The 13,677-nt window shown below is 41.5% G+C and overlaps 15 non-coding genes across 15 annotated transcripts; all 15 read left to right on the top strand.

Annotated features, from left to right (window-relative positions):
* The first annotated feature begins 274 nt into the window (after positions 1-274).
* On the top strand, positions 275-364 carry trnay-gua (transfer RNA tyrosine (anticodon GUA)). The gene is given in 2 exon segments: positions 275-311; positions 328-364. It is a non-coding gene; the product is annotated as a tRNA-Tyr (tRNA).
* A 1,280-nt stretch (positions 365-1,644) lies between these two features.
* trnay-gua (transfer RNA tyrosine (anticodon GUA)) lies at positions 1,645-1,733 on the top strand. Its single transcript is given in 2 exon segments — positions 1,645-1,681; positions 1,698-1,733. It is a non-coding gene; the product is annotated as a tRNA-Tyr (tRNA).
* A 603-nt stretch (positions 1,734-2,336) lies between these two features.
* Positions 2,337-2,425, top strand: trnay-gua (transfer RNA tyrosine (anticodon GUA)). The gene is given in 2 exon segments: positions 2,337-2,373; positions 2,390-2,425. It is a non-coding gene; the product is annotated as a tRNA-Tyr (tRNA).
* Positions 2,426-3,021: 596 nt separating this feature from the next.
* Positions 3,022-3,110, top strand: trnay-gua (transfer RNA tyrosine (anticodon GUA)). The gene is given in 2 exon segments: positions 3,022-3,058; positions 3,075-3,110. It is a non-coding gene; the product is annotated as a tRNA-Tyr (tRNA).
* A 110-nt stretch (positions 3,111-3,220) lies between these two features.
* On the top strand, positions 3,221-3,292 carry trnah-gug (transfer RNA histidin (anticodon GUG)). The gene has a single exon. It is a non-coding gene; the product is annotated as a tRNA-His (tRNA).
* Positions 3,293-4,398: 1,106 nt separating this feature from the next.
* trnay-gua (transfer RNA tyrosine (anticodon GUA)) lies at positions 4,399-4,487 on the top strand. The gene is given in 2 exon segments: positions 4,399-4,435; positions 4,452-4,487. It is a non-coding gene; the product is annotated as a tRNA-Tyr (tRNA).
* A 110-nt stretch (positions 4,488-4,597) lies between these two features.
* trnah-gug (transfer RNA histidin (anticodon GUG)) lies at positions 4,598-4,669 on the top strand. Its single transcript has one exon. It is a non-coding gene; the product is annotated as a tRNA-His (tRNA).
* A 1,106-nt stretch (positions 4,670-5,775) lies between these two features.
* On the top strand, positions 5,776-5,864 carry trnay-gua (transfer RNA tyrosine (anticodon GUA)). The gene is given in 2 exon segments: positions 5,776-5,812; positions 5,829-5,864. It is a non-coding gene; the product is annotated as a tRNA-Tyr (tRNA).
* Positions 5,865-7,153: 1,289 nt separating this feature from the next.
* Positions 7,154-7,242, top strand: trnay-gua (transfer RNA tyrosine (anticodon GUA)). Its single transcript is given in 2 exon segments — positions 7,154-7,190; positions 7,207-7,242. It is a non-coding gene; the product is annotated as a tRNA-Tyr (tRNA).
* Positions 7,243-7,352: 110 nt separating this feature from the next.
* Positions 7,353-7,424, top strand: trnah-gug (transfer RNA histidin (anticodon GUG)). The gene has a single exon. It is a non-coding gene; the product is annotated as a tRNA-His (tRNA).
* Positions 7,425-8,530: 1,106 nt separating this feature from the next.
* On the top strand, positions 8,531-8,619 carry trnay-gua (transfer RNA tyrosine (anticodon GUA)). The gene is given in 2 exon segments: positions 8,531-8,567; positions 8,584-8,619. It is a non-coding gene; the product is annotated as a tRNA-Tyr (tRNA).
* Positions 8,620-8,729: 110 nt separating this feature from the next.
* Positions 8,730-8,801, top strand: trnah-gug (transfer RNA histidin (anticodon GUG)). The gene has a single exon. It is a non-coding gene; the product is annotated as a tRNA-His (tRNA).
* Positions 8,802-9,222: 421 nt separating this feature from the next.
* Positions 9,223-9,312, top strand: trnay-gua (transfer RNA tyrosine (anticodon GUA)). The gene is given in 2 exon segments: positions 9,223-9,259; positions 9,276-9,312. It is a non-coding gene; the product is annotated as a tRNA-Tyr (tRNA).
* Positions 9,313-12,055: 2,743 nt separating this feature from the next.
* Positions 12,056-12,144, top strand: trnay-gua (transfer RNA tyrosine (anticodon GUA)). The gene is given in 2 exon segments: positions 12,056-12,092; positions 12,109-12,144. It is a non-coding gene; the product is annotated as a tRNA-Tyr (tRNA).
* A 1,291-nt stretch (positions 12,145-13,435) lies between these two features.
* trnay-gua (transfer RNA tyrosine (anticodon GUA)) lies at positions 13,436-13,524 on the top strand. The gene is given in 2 exon segments: positions 13,436-13,472; positions 13,489-13,524. It is a non-coding gene; the product is annotated as a tRNA-Tyr (tRNA).
* The last annotated feature ends 153 nt before the right edge of the window (positions 13,525-13,677 follow it).

Below are 13,677 nucleotides of genomic sequence, written 5' to 3'. Positions count from 1 at the left end.
ACTGAAACCTCAAGTAATTGGTGATTTGTCTAACTTCTTTTGGGGGAAAAACAACTCCAATGCCCAGTGAGTTGACAGCAACAATAGAAAGGTTGGCCATATTTCTAGTCAGAAGATGAGATCCTCTTGTGTGTAGAGATGGGGAAATGTACTTTGAACGTTCACCCAAAATACTTAGGCATCTATGTTTGGAACAAGATCAAATAGAAAAAAATTAAACGTTGCACTAAAAAACACAATGCACAAAGTACTAATTGCTTCCAGTATTGACCACTCTTCGATAGCTCAGTTGGTAGAGCGGAGGACTGTAGAGGCAGCTCAAAAGACATCCTTAGGTCGCTGGTTCAAATCCGGCTCGAAGGAAAATGTTGATGTAGTTTTTTGATGAGCTCTAGCACTTTTCAAGTCGATATCTTTACAATTGTGTGGTTGCAGCTGATCATCACAGATGGAGCTGAGGAAACGTGCCGTGATCGTATAGTGGTTAGTACTCAGCGTTGTGGCCGCAGCAACCCCGGTTTGATTCTGGGTCACGGTAAATGTTCCTTTACATTCCGTCTTAAATGTCGTTTCTTTCAGAGGAAACTTTGCTAAGATGACAAGAAAAACAAAGACAGCTATGCAAAAGCTCAAAAGAAGTCATAAAACAGGAACAAGCTGTTGGAATAGAGTTGTTTAGCAACTACTGAAACCTCAAGTAATTGGTGATTTGTCTAACTTCTTTTGGGGGAAAAAACAACTCCAATGCCCAGTGAGTTGACAGCAACAATAGAAAGGTTGGCCATATTTCTAGTCAGAAGATGAGATCCTCTTGTGTGTAGAGATGGGGAAATGTACTTTGAACGTTCACCCAAAATACTTAGGCATCTATGTTTGGAACAAGATCAAATAGAAAAAAATTAAACGTTGCACTAAAAAACACAATGCACAAAGTACTAATTGCTTCCAGCATTGACCACCCTTCGATAGCTCAGTTAGTAGAGCGGAGGACTGTAGAGGCAGCTCAAAAGACATCCTTAGATCGCTGGTTCAAATCCGGCTCGAAGGAAATTGTTGATGTAGTTTTTTGATGAGCTCTCGCACTTTTCAAGTCGATATCTTTACAATTGTGTGGTTGCAGCTGATCATCACAGATGGAGCTGAGGAAACGTGCCGTGATCGTATAGTGGTTAGTACTCAGCGTTGTGGCCGCAGCAACCCCGGTTTGATTCTGGGTCACGGTAAATGTTCCTTTACATTCCGTCTTAAATGTCGTTTCTTTCAGAGGAAACTTTGCTAAGATGACAAGAAAAACAAAGACAGCTATGCAAAAGCTCAAAAGAAGTCATAAAACAGGAACAAGCTGTTGGAATAGAGTTGTTTAGCAACTACTGAAACCTAAAGTAGTTGGTCATTTGTCTAACTTCTTTTGGGGGAAAAAACAACTCCAATGCCCAGTGAGTTGACAGCAACAATAGAAAGGTTGGCCATATTTCTAGTCAGAAGATGAGATCCTCTTGTGTGTAGAGATGGGGAAATGTACTTTGAACGTTCACCCAAAATACTTAGGCATCTATGTTTGGAACAAGATCAAATAGAAAAAAATTAAACGTTGCACTAAAAAACACAATGCACAAAGTACTAATTGCTTCCAGCATTGACCACCCTTCGATAGCTCAGTTGGTAGAGCGGAGGACTGTAGAGGCAGCTCAAAAGACATTCTTAGGTCGCTGGTTCAAATCCGGCTCGAAGGAAAATGTTGATAAAGCTTTTTCATGAGCTCTAGCACTTTTCAAGTCGACATCTTTACAATGGTGTGGTCACAGCTGATCACCACGGCTTACAGATGGAGCTGAGGAAACGTGCCGTGATCGTATAGTGATTAGTACTCTGCGTTGTGGCCGCAGCAACCCCGGTTCGAATCCGGGTCACGGCAAATATTCCTTTACATTCCGTCGTAAATGTCGTTTCTTTCAGAGGAAACTTTGCTAAGATGACAAGAAAAACAAAGACAGCTATGCAAAAGCTCAAAAGAAGTCATAAAACAGGAACAAGCTGTTGGAATAGAGTTGTTTAGCAACTACTGAAACCTCAAGAAATTGGTGATTTGTCTAACTTCTTTTGGGGGAAAAAACAACTCCAATGCCCAGTGAGTTGACAGCAACAATAGAAAGGTTGGCCATATTTCTAGTCAGAAGATGAGATCCTCTTGTGTGTAGAGATGGGGAAATGTACTTTGAACGTTCACCCAAAATACTTAGGCATCTATGTTTGGAACAAGATCAAATAGAAAAAAATTAAACGTTGCACTAAAAAACACAATGCACAAAGTACTAATTGCTTCCAGCATTGACCACCCTTCGATAGCTCAGTTGGTAGAGCGGAGGACTGTAGAGGCAGCTCAAAAGACATCCTTAGGTCGCTGGTTCAAATCCGGCTCGAAGGAAAATGTTGATGTACTTTTTTGATGAGCTCTCGCACTTTTCAAGTCGATATCTTTACAATTGTGTGGTTGCAGCTGATCGTCACAGATGGAGCTGAGGAAACGTGCCGTGATCGTATAGTGGTTAGTACTCAGCGTTGTGGCCGCAGCAACCCCGGTTCGATTCTGGGTCACGGTAAATGTTCCTTTACATTCCGTCTTAAATGTCGTTTCTTTCAGAGGAAACTTTGCTAAGATGACAAGAAAAACAAAGACAGCTATGCAAAAGCTCAAAAGAAGTCATAAAACAGGAACAAGCTGTTGGAATAGAGTTGTTTAGCAACTACTGAAACCTAAAGTAGTTGGTCATTTGTCTAACTTCTTTTGGGGGAAAAAACAACTCCAATGCCCAGTGAGTTGACAGCAACAATAGAAAGGTTGGTCATATTTCTAGTCAGAAGATGAGATCCTCTTGTGTGTAGAGATGGGGAAATGTACTTTGAACGTTCACCCAAAATACTTAGGCATCTATGTTTGGAACAAGATCAAATAGAAAAAAATTAAACGTTGCACTAAAAAACACAATGCACAAAGTACTAATTGCTTCCAGCATTGACCACCCTTCGATAGCTCAGTTGGTAGAGCGGAGGACTGTAGAGGCAGCTCAAAAGACATCCTTAGGTCGCTGGTTCAAATCCAGCTCGAAGGAAAATGTTGATAGAGCTTTTTCATGAGCTCTAGCACTTTTCAAGTCGACATCTTTACAATGGTGTGGTCACAGCTGATCACCACAGCTTACAGATGGAGCTGAGGAAACGTGCCGTGATCGTATAGTGGTTAGTACTCTGCGTTGTGGCCGCAGCAACCCCGGTTCGAATCCGGGTCACGGCAAATGTTCCATTACATTCCGTCTTAAATGTCGTTTCTTTCAGAGGAAACTTTGCTAAGATGACAAGAAAAACAAAGACAGCTATGCAAAAGCTCAAAAGAAGTCATAAAACAGGAACAAGCTGTTGGAATAGAGTTGTTTAGCAACTACTGAAACCTCAAGTAATTGGTGATTTGTCTAACTTCTTTTGGGGGAAAAAACAACTCCAATGCCCAGTGAGTTGACAGCAACAATAGAAAGGTTGGCCATATTTCTAGTCAGAAGATGAGATCCTCTTGTGTGTAGAGATGGGGAAATGTACTTTGAACGTTCACCCAAAATACTTAGGCATCTATGTTTGGAACAAGATCAAATAGAAAAAAATTAAACGTTGCACTAAAAAACACAATGCACAAAGTACTAATTGCTTCCAGCATTGACCACCCTTCGATAGCTCAGTTAGTAGAGCGGAGGACTGTAGAGGCAGCTCAAAAGACATCCTTAGGTCGCTGGTTCAAATCAGGCTCGAAGGAAATTGTTGATGTAGTTTTTTGATGAGCTCTCGCACTTTTCAAGTCGATATCTTTACAATTGTGTGGTTGCAGCTGATCATCACAGATGGAGCTGAGGAAACGTGCCGTGATCGTATAGTGGTTAGTACTCAGCGTTGTGGCCTCAGCAACCCCGGTTCGATTCTGGGTCACGGTTAATGTTCCTTTACATTCCGTCTTAAATGTCGTTTCTTTCAGAGGAAACTTTGCTAAGATGACAAGAAAAACAAAGACAGCTATGCAAAAGCTCAAAAGAAGTCATAAAACAGGAACAAGCTGTTGGAATAGAGTTGTTTAGCAACTACTGAAACCTAAAGTAGTTGGTCATTTGTCTAACTTCTTTTGGGGGAAAAAACAACTCCAATGCCCAGTGAGTTGACAGCAACAATAGAAAGGTTGGCCATATTTCTAGTCAGAAGATGAGATCCTCTTGTGTGTAGAGATGGGGAAATGTACTTTGAACGTTCACCCAAAATACTTAGGCATCTATGTTTGGAACAAGATCAAATAGAAAAAAATTAAACGTTGCACTAAAAAACACAATGCACAAAGTACTAATTGCTTCCAGCATTGACCACCCTTCGATAGCTCAGTTGGTAGAGCGGAGGACTGTAGAGGCAGCTCAAAAGACATCCTTAGGTCGCTGGTTCAAATCCGGCTCGAAGGAAAATGTTGATAAAGCTTTTTCATGAGCTCTAGCACTTTTCAAGTCGACATCTTTACAATGGTGTGGTCACAGCTGATCACCACGGCTTACAGATGGAGCTGAGGAAACGTGCCGTGATCGTGTAGTGGTTAGTACTCTGCGTTGTGGCCGCAGCAACCCCGGTTCGAATCCGGGTCACGGCAAATGTTCCTTTACATTCCGTCTTAAATGTCGTTTCTTTCAGAGGAAACTTTGCTAAGATGACAAGAAAAACAAAGACAGCTATGCAAAAGCTCAAAAGAAGTCATAAAACAGGAACAAGCTGTTGGAATAGAGTTGTTTAGCAACTACTGAAACCTCAAGTAATTGGTGATTTGTCTAACTTCTTTTGGGGGAAAAAACAACTCCAATGCCCAGTGAGTTGACAGCAACAATAGAAAGGTTGGCCATATTTCTAGTCAGAAGATGAGATCCTCTTGTGTGTAGAGATGGGGAAATGTACTTTGAACGTTCACCCAAAATACTTAGGCATCTATGTTTGGAACAAGATCAAATAGAAAAAAATTAAACGTTGCACTAAAAAACACAATGCACAAAGTACTAATTGCTTCCAGTATTGACCACTCTTCGATAGCTCAGTTGGTAGAGCGGAGGACTGTAGAGGCAGCTCAAAAGACATCCTTAGGTCACTGGTTCAAATCTGGCTCGAAGGAAAATGTTGATGTAGTTTTTTGATGAGCTCTCGCACTTTTCAAGTCGATATCTTTACAATTGTGTGGTTGCAGCTGATCATCACAGATGGAGCTGAGGAAACGTGCCGTGATCGTATAGTGGTTAGTACTCAGCGTTGTTGCCGCAGCAACCCCGGTTCGATTCTGGGTCACGGTAAATGTTCCTTTACATTCCGTCTTAAATGTCGTTTCTTTCAGAGGAAACTTTGCTAAGATGACAAGAAAAACAAAGACAGCTATGCAAAAGCTCAAAAGAAGTCATAAAACAGGAACAAGCTGTTGGAATAGAGTTGTTTAGCAACTACTGAAACCTAAAGTAGTTGGTCATTTGTCTAACTTCTTTTGGGGGAAACAACAACTCCAATGCCCAGTGAGTTGACAGCAACAATAGAAAGGTTGGCCATATTTCTAGTCAGAAGATGAGATCCTCTTGTGTGTAGAGATGGGGAAATGTACTTTGAACGTTCACCCAAAATACTTAGGCATCTATGTTTGGAACAAGATCAAATAGAAAAAAATTAAACGTTGCACTAAAAAACACAATGCACAAAGTACTAATTGCTTCCAGCATTGACCACCCTTCGATAGCTCAGTTGGTAGAGCGGAGGACTGTAGAGGCAGCTCAAAAGACATCCTTAGGTCGCTGGTTCAAATCCGGCTCGAAGGAAAATGTTGATAAAGCTTCTTCATGAGCTCTAGCACTTTTCAAGTCGACATCTTCACAATGGTGTGGTCACAGCTGATCACCACGGCTTACAGATGGAGCTGAGGAAACGTGCCGTGATCGTATAGTGGTTAGTACTCTGCGTTGTGGCCGCAGCAACCCCGATTCGAATCCGTGTCACGGCAAATGTTCCTTTACATTCCGTCTTAAATGTCGTTTCTTTCAGAGGAAACTTTGCTAAGATGACAAGAAAAACAAAGACAGCTATGCAAAAGCTCAAAAGAAGTCATAAAACAGGAACAAGCTGTTGGAATAGAGTTGTTTAGCAACTACTGAAACCTCAAGTAATTGGTGATTTGTCTAACTTCTTTTGGGGGAAAAAACAACTCCAATGCCCAGTGAGTTGACAGCAACAATAGAAAGGTTGGCCATATTTCTAGTCAGAAGATGAGATCCTCTTGTGTGTAGAGATGGGGAAATGTACTTTGAACGTTCACCCAAAATACTTAGGCATCTATGTTTGGAACAAGATCAAATAGAAAAAAATTAAACGTTGCACTAAAAAACACAATGCACAAAGTACTAATTGCTTCCAGTATTGACCACTCTTCGATAGCTCAGTTGGTAGAGCGGAGGACTGTAGAGGCAGCTCAAAAGACATCCTTAGGTCGCTGGTTCAAATCTGGCTCGAAGGAAAATGTTGATGTAGTTTTTTGATGAGCTCTCGCACTTTTCAAGTCGATATCTTTACAATTGTGTGGTTGCAGCTGATCATCACAGATGGAGCTGAGGAAACGTGCCGTGATTGTATAGTGGTTAGTACTCAGCGTTGTGGCCGCAGCAACCCCGGTTCGATTCTGGGTCACGGTAAATGTTCCTTTACATTCCGTCTTAAATGTCGTTTCTTTCAGAGGAAACTTTGCTAAGATGACAAGAAAAACAAAGACAGCTATGCAAAAGCTCAAAAGAAGTCATAAAACAGGAACAAGCTGTTGGAATAGAGTTGTTTAGCAACTACTGAAACCTAAAGTAGTTGGTCATTTGTCTAACTTCTTTTGGGGGAAAAAAACAACTCCAATGCCCAGTGAGTTGACAGCAACAATAGAAAGGTTGGCCATATTTCTAGTCAGAAGATGAGATCCTCTTGTGTGTAGAGATGGGGAAATGTACTTTGAACGTTCACCCAAAATACTTAGGCATCTATGTTTGGAACAAGATCAAATAGAAAAAAATTAAACGTTGCACTAAAAAACACAATGCACAAAGTACTAATTGCTTCCAGCATTGACCACCCTTCGATAGCTCAGTTGGTAGAGCGGAGGACTGTAGAGGCAGCTCAAAAGACATCCTTAGGTCGCTGGTTCAAATCTGGCTCGAAGGAAAATGTTGATAAAGCTTCTTCATGAGCTCTAGCACTTTTCAAGTCGACATCTTTACAATGGTGTGGTCACAGCTGATCACCACAGCTTACAGATGGAGCTGAGGAAACGTGCCGTGATCGTATAGTGGTTAGTACTCTGCGTTGTGGCCGCAGCAACCCCGGTTCGAATCCGGGTCACGGCAAATGTTCCTTTACATTCCGTCTTAAATGTCGTTTCTTTCAGAGGAAACTTTGCTAAGATGACAAGAAAAACAAAGACAGCTATGCAAAAGCTCAAAAGAAGTCATAAAACAGGAACAAGCTGTTGGAATAGAGTTGTTTAGCAACTACTGAAACCTCAAGTAATTGGTCATTTGTCTAACTTCTTTTGGGGGAAAAAACAACTCCAATGCCCAGTGAGTTGACAGCAACAATAGAAAGGTTGGCCATTTTTCTAGTCAGAAGATGAGATCCTCTTGTGTGTAGAGATGGGGAAATGTACTTTGAACGTTCACCCAAAATACTTAGGCATCTATGTTTGGAACAAGATAAAATAGAAAAAAATTACACGTTGCACTAAAAAACACAATGCACAAAGTACTAATTGCTTCCAGCATTGACCACCCTTCGATAGCTCACTTGGTAGAGCGGAGGACTGTAGAGGCAGCTCAAAAGACATCCTTAGGTCGCTGGTTCAAATCCGGCTCGAAGGAAAATGTGGATGTAGTTTTTTGATGAGCTCTCGCACTTTTCAAGTCGATATCTTTACAATTGTGTGGTTGCAGCTGATCATCACAGATGGAGCTGAGGAAACGTACCGTGATCGTATAGTGGTGAGTACTCAGCGTTGTGGCCGCAGCAACCCCGGTTCGATTCTGGGTCACGGTAAATGTTCCTTTACATTCCGTCTTAAATGTTGTTTCTTTCAGAGGAAACTTTGCTAAGATGACAAGAAAAACAAAGACAGCTATGCAAAAGCTCAAAAGAAGTCATAAAACAGGAACAAGCTGTTGGAATAGAGTTGTTTAGCAACTACTGAAACCTCAAGTAGTTGGTCATTTATCTAACTTCTTTTGGGGGAAAAAACAACTCCAATGCCCAGTGAGTTGACAGCAACAATAGAAAGGTTGGCCATATTTCTAGTCAGAAGATGAGATCCTCTTGTGTGTAGAGATGGGGAAATGTACTTTGAACGTTCACCCAAAATACTTAGGCATCTATGTTTGGAACAAGATCAAATAGAAAAAAATTAAACGTTGCACTAAAAAACACAATGCACAAAGTACTAATTGCTTCCAGCATTGACCACCCTTCGATAGCTCAGTTGGTAGAGCGGAGGACTGTAGAGGCAGCTCAAAAGACATCCTTAGGTCGCTGGTTCAAATCCGGCTCGAAGGAAAATGTTGATAAAGCTTTTTCATGAGCTCTAGCACTTTTCAAGTCGACATCTTTACAATGGTGTGGTCACAACTGATCACCACGGCTTACAGATGGAGCTGAGGAAACGTGCCGTGATCGTATAGTGGTTAGTACTCTGCGTTGTGGCCGCAGCAACCCCGGTTCGAATCCGGGTCACGGCAAGTGTTCCTTTACATTCCGTCTTAAATGTCGTTTCTTTCAGAGGAAACTTTGCTAAGATGACAAGAAAAACAAAGACAGCTATGCAAAAGCTCAAAAGAAGTCATAAAACAGGAACAAGCTGTTGGAATAGAGTTGTTTAGCAACTACTGAAACCTCAAGTAATTGGTGATTTGTTTAACTTCTTTTGGGGGAAAAAACAACTCCAATGCCCAGTGAGTTGACAGCAACAATAGAAAGGTTGGCCATATTTCTAGTCAGAAGATGAGATCCTCTTGTGTGTAGAGATGGGGAAATGTACTTTGAACGTTCACCCAAAATACTTAGGCATCTATGTTTGGAACAAGATCAAATAGAAAAAAATTAAACGTTGCACTAAAAAACACAATGCACAAAATACTAATTGCTTCCAGCATTGACCACTCTTCGATAGCTCAGTTGGTAGAGCGGAGGACTGTAGAGGCAGCTCAAAAGACATCCTTAGGTCGCTGGTTCAAATCCGGCTCGAAGGAAAATGTTGATGTAGTTTTTTGATGAGCTCTCGCACTTTTCAAGTCGATATCTTTACAATTGTGTGGTTGCAGCTGATCATCACAGATGGAGCTGAGGAAACGTGCCGTGATCGTATAGTGGTTAGTACTCAGCGTTGTGGCCGCAGCAACCCCGGTTCGATTCTGGGTCACGGTAAATGTTCCTTTACATTCCGTCTTAAATGCCGTTTCTTTCAGAGGAAACTTTGCTAAGATGACAAGAAAAACAAAGACAACTATGCAAAAGCTCAAAAGAAGTCATAAAACAGGAACAAGCTGTTGGAATAGAGTTGTTTAGCAACTACTGAAACGTAAAGTAGTTGGTCATTTGTCTAACTTCTTTTGGGGGAAAAAACAACTCCAATGCCCAGTGAGTTGACAGCAACAATAGAAAGGTTGGCCATATTTCTAGTCAGAAGATGAGATCCTCTTGTGTGTAGAGATGGGGAAATGTACTTTGAACGTTCACCCAAAATACTTAGGCATCTATGTTTGGAACAAGATCAAATAGAAAAAAATTAAACGTTGCACTAAAAAACACAATGCACAAAGTACTAATTGCTTCCAGTATTGACCACTCTTCGATAGCTCAGTTGGTAGAGCGGAGGACTGTAGAGGCAGCTCAAAAGACATCCTTAGGTCACTGGTTCAAATCTGGCTCGAAGGAAAATGTTGATGTAGTTTTTTGATGAGCTCTCGCACTTTTCAAGTCGATATCTTTACAATTGTGTGGTTGCAGCTGATCATCACAGATGGAGCAGAGGAAACGTGCCGTGATCATATAGTGGTTAGTACTCAGCGTTGTGGCCGTAGCAACCCCGGTTCGATTCTGGGTCACGGTAAATGTCTCGTGTGCCCTTCCCATTTACTGGTTCCTTTAAAACCCAGTTCCGTTAGAACTTATGAGACGGTGCATCCATCAGGGTTCGAGGGGATGTCGGCGAGTTTAATTGTACTAGATCCTGGATTGGACCATCTAATTAGAATCTTGTCTTTTATTTTAAAGGTGAAATGACTTGCACGAATAGCCAGCCCCAGAGTGCTACACTTCTTTTAAACTCGTTACCTTTTGGTTAAGATACTAGAGAGAAGTCTGGAGGCAAGCCAAGCCTCTCAGCAATTGTTTGGGTTACCCGGAATTAATTGCGCCTCTAACAGCTTATGTGGGAGGTTGGTAACTATAAAATGATTTATGCTAGTTGATCAGGCTATCATAAGTTTATCAATTTATTTATTAATCCAACCTTCCAGCTGATTAGAGACTTTTTCAACCTGCAATCAGAGCCAAAATAACCTCGAATATTTTGCTTTTATCGCCCTTAAGACAACTCGTTACTCGCAAGGAGGGGGAAGTTAAAACTTCCCTTATCTTAAGGTTTCTTTATATTATTCTATTATAAACTGTAAAGTAAGTCCCGATAATTCAGAGACCGATCATCGATATGCTTACCTCTGTGCAATTTATGGCCATGGCCCCAAACGTGAAGCTTTAGAGAAAACCTGAAAGAATCAGGATTATGTTTCTTTTTCAAAAAGGTTTATTACAAAATCAAAATACAAAAATGGGTAAAGTGAAAAACAACTGCTATCCCCCACGGAGGAATTAGTTCAAAATGATTAAATAAGAGTTAGTTTACACTAGCTCCTGTCTTCTCAGAATCTCCCCAAGAACTCTCCCAAGTCTCTTCTTCCCAGAGTCCTCCTGTCATCCCCCATCCAGGTTTGGACGGGGGATGACCCCTCCAAATCTGCTCTGTCTCTTCTTGTCGCCTGCCCCAGCTCTCTCTCTCCGATCTGAGCTGCATCCTTTTATATCATTCCTGAGACTGCTCTAAACAATGTAAGAGTCACAAGTCATTCTCTCCTGACAGTTTAGGTCAAGGGGTCATTTACCAAATACACTTTTTTAGCTCTACATAAGACATTTGGTATCATTTTCACTACATGCAGTATTCACATGAGGGCACAAAAGTTACATGCTGCACTCCTGGAATGGGAGCACAGGTCATAAATCTTCATGTTGGTAGCAAATTGTAGATCTTCCTCCAGCATTCCAGAGAGCTTCTGGGTCCAGTTGGACTTTCCTCACTCCATTCCAGTCCTTCTTTTCCCGCCAGAGGTGGAGTTAGGGGCGGGATCATGGGTGTGTCCATGGGTGGATCCACAGAAGCCAGCCTGTCTTTTGACCCTTTGCCTAGTTCTGTCCTCACCAGCAAGTCCTGAACTATTGTCCTCTTGACCCTTGTGTGACCCTTGTCTCTGACCACTGTTTCTAAGCCTTGACCGATTGCTCTGACTTGCAACAAATGTTCCTTTACATTCCGTCTTAAATGTTGTTTCTTTCAGAGGAAACTTTGCTAAGATGACAAGAAAAACAAAGACAGCTATGCAAAAGCTCAAAAGAAGTCATAAAACAGGAACAAGCTGTTGGAATAGAGTTGTTTAGCAACTACTGAAACCTCAAGTAGTTGGTCATTTGTCTAACTTCTTTTGGGGGAAAAAACAACTCCAATGCCCAGTGAGTTGACAGCAACAATAGAAAGGTTGGCCATATTTCTAGTCAGAAGATGAGATCCTCTTGTGTGTAGAGATGGGGAAATGTACTTTGAACGTTCACCCAAAATACTTAGGCATCTATGTTTGGAACAAGATCAAATAGAAAAAAATTAAATGTTGCACTAAAAAACACAATGCACAAAGTACTAATTGCTTCCAGTATTGACCACCCTTCGATAGCTCAGTTGGTAGAGCGGAGGACTGTAGAGGCAGCTCAAAAGACATCCTTAGGTCGCTGGTTCAAATCCGGCTCGAAGGAAAATGTTGATGTATTTTTTTGATGAGCTCTCGCACTTTTCAAGTCAATATCTTTACAATTGTGTGGCTGCAGCTGATCATCACAGATGGAGCTGAGGAAACGTGCCGTGATCGTATAGTGGTTAGTACTCTGCGTTGTGGCCGCAGCAACCCCGGTTTGAATCCGGGTCACGGTAAATGTTCCTTTACATTCCGTCTTAAATGTCGTTACTTTCAGAGGAAACTTTGCTAAGATGACAAGAAAAACAAAGACAGCTATGCAAAAGCTCAAAAGAAGTCATAAAACAGGAACAAGCTGTTGGAATAGAGTTGTTTAGCAACTACTGAAACCTCAAGTAATTGGTGATTTGTCTAACTTCTTTTGGGGGAAAAATCAACTCCAATGCCCAGTGAGTTGACAGCAACAATAGAAAGGTTGGCCATATTTCTAGTCAGAAGATGAGATCCTCTTGTGTGTAGGGATGGGGAAATGTACTTTGAACGTTCACCCAAAATACTTAGGCATCTATGTTTGGAACAAGATCAAATAGAAAAAATTAAACGTTGCACTCAAGATCACAATGCACAAAGTACTAAGTGCTTCTGACATTGCCTGCCCTTCGATAGCTCAGTTGGTAGAGCGGGGGACTGTAGAGGCAGCTCAAAAGACATCCTTAGGTCGCTGGTTCAAATTCCGGCCTGAAGGAAAATGTTGATAAAGCTTCTTCATGAGATCTCGAACTTTTCAAGTTGACATCTTTACAGTGGTGTGGTCACAGCTGATCACCACAGCTTACAGATGGAACTGAGGAAACCTGCGGTGATCATATAGTGGTTAGTACTCTGCGTTGTGGCCGCAGCAACCCCGGTTCGAATCCGGGTCACGGCAAATGTTCCTTAACAGTCTGTCTTAAATAACATTTCTTTCCGAAGAAACTTTGCTAAGATGACAAAAAAAAAAACAAAGACAGCTATGCAAAAGCTCAAAAGAAGTCATAAAACAGGAACAAGCTGTTGGAATAGAGTTGTTTAGCAACTACTGAAACCTCAAGTAGTTGGTCATTTGTCTAACTTCTTTTGGGGGAAAAAACAACTCCAATGCCCAGTGAGTTGACAGCAACAATAGAAAGGTTGGCCATATTTCTAGTCAGAAGATGAGATCCTCTTGTGTGTAGAGATGGGGAAATGTACTTTGAACGTTCACCCAAAATACTTAGGCATCTATGTTTGGAACAAGATCAAATAGAAAAAAATTAAATGTTGCACTAAAAAACACAATGCACAAAGCACTAATTGCTTCCAGTATTGACCACCCTTCGATAGCTCAGTTGGTAGAGCGGAGGACTGTAGAGGCAGCTCAAAAGACATCCTTAGGTCGCTGGTTCAAATCCGGCTCGAAGGAAAATGTTGATGTATTTTTTTGATGAGCTCTCGCACTTTTCAAGTCAATATCTTTACAATTGTGTGGCTGCAGCTGATCATCACAGATGGAGCTGAGGAAACGTGCCGTGATCGTATAGTGGTTAGTACTCTGCGTTGTGGCCGCAGCAACCCC

Source organism: Nothobranchius furzeri, chromosome 10 (assembly GCF_043380555.1).
Source record: "Nothobranchius furzeri strain GRZ-AD chromosome 10, NfurGRZ-RIMD1, whole genome shotgun sequence".
Taxonomy (NCBI): domain Eukaryota; kingdom Metazoa; phylum Chordata; class Actinopteri; order Cyprinodontiformes; family Nothobranchiidae; genus Nothobranchius; species Nothobranchius furzeri.
Note: the sequence above shows the minus strand (reverse complement) of the source record. Positions and strands in the feature narration are given on the sequence as shown.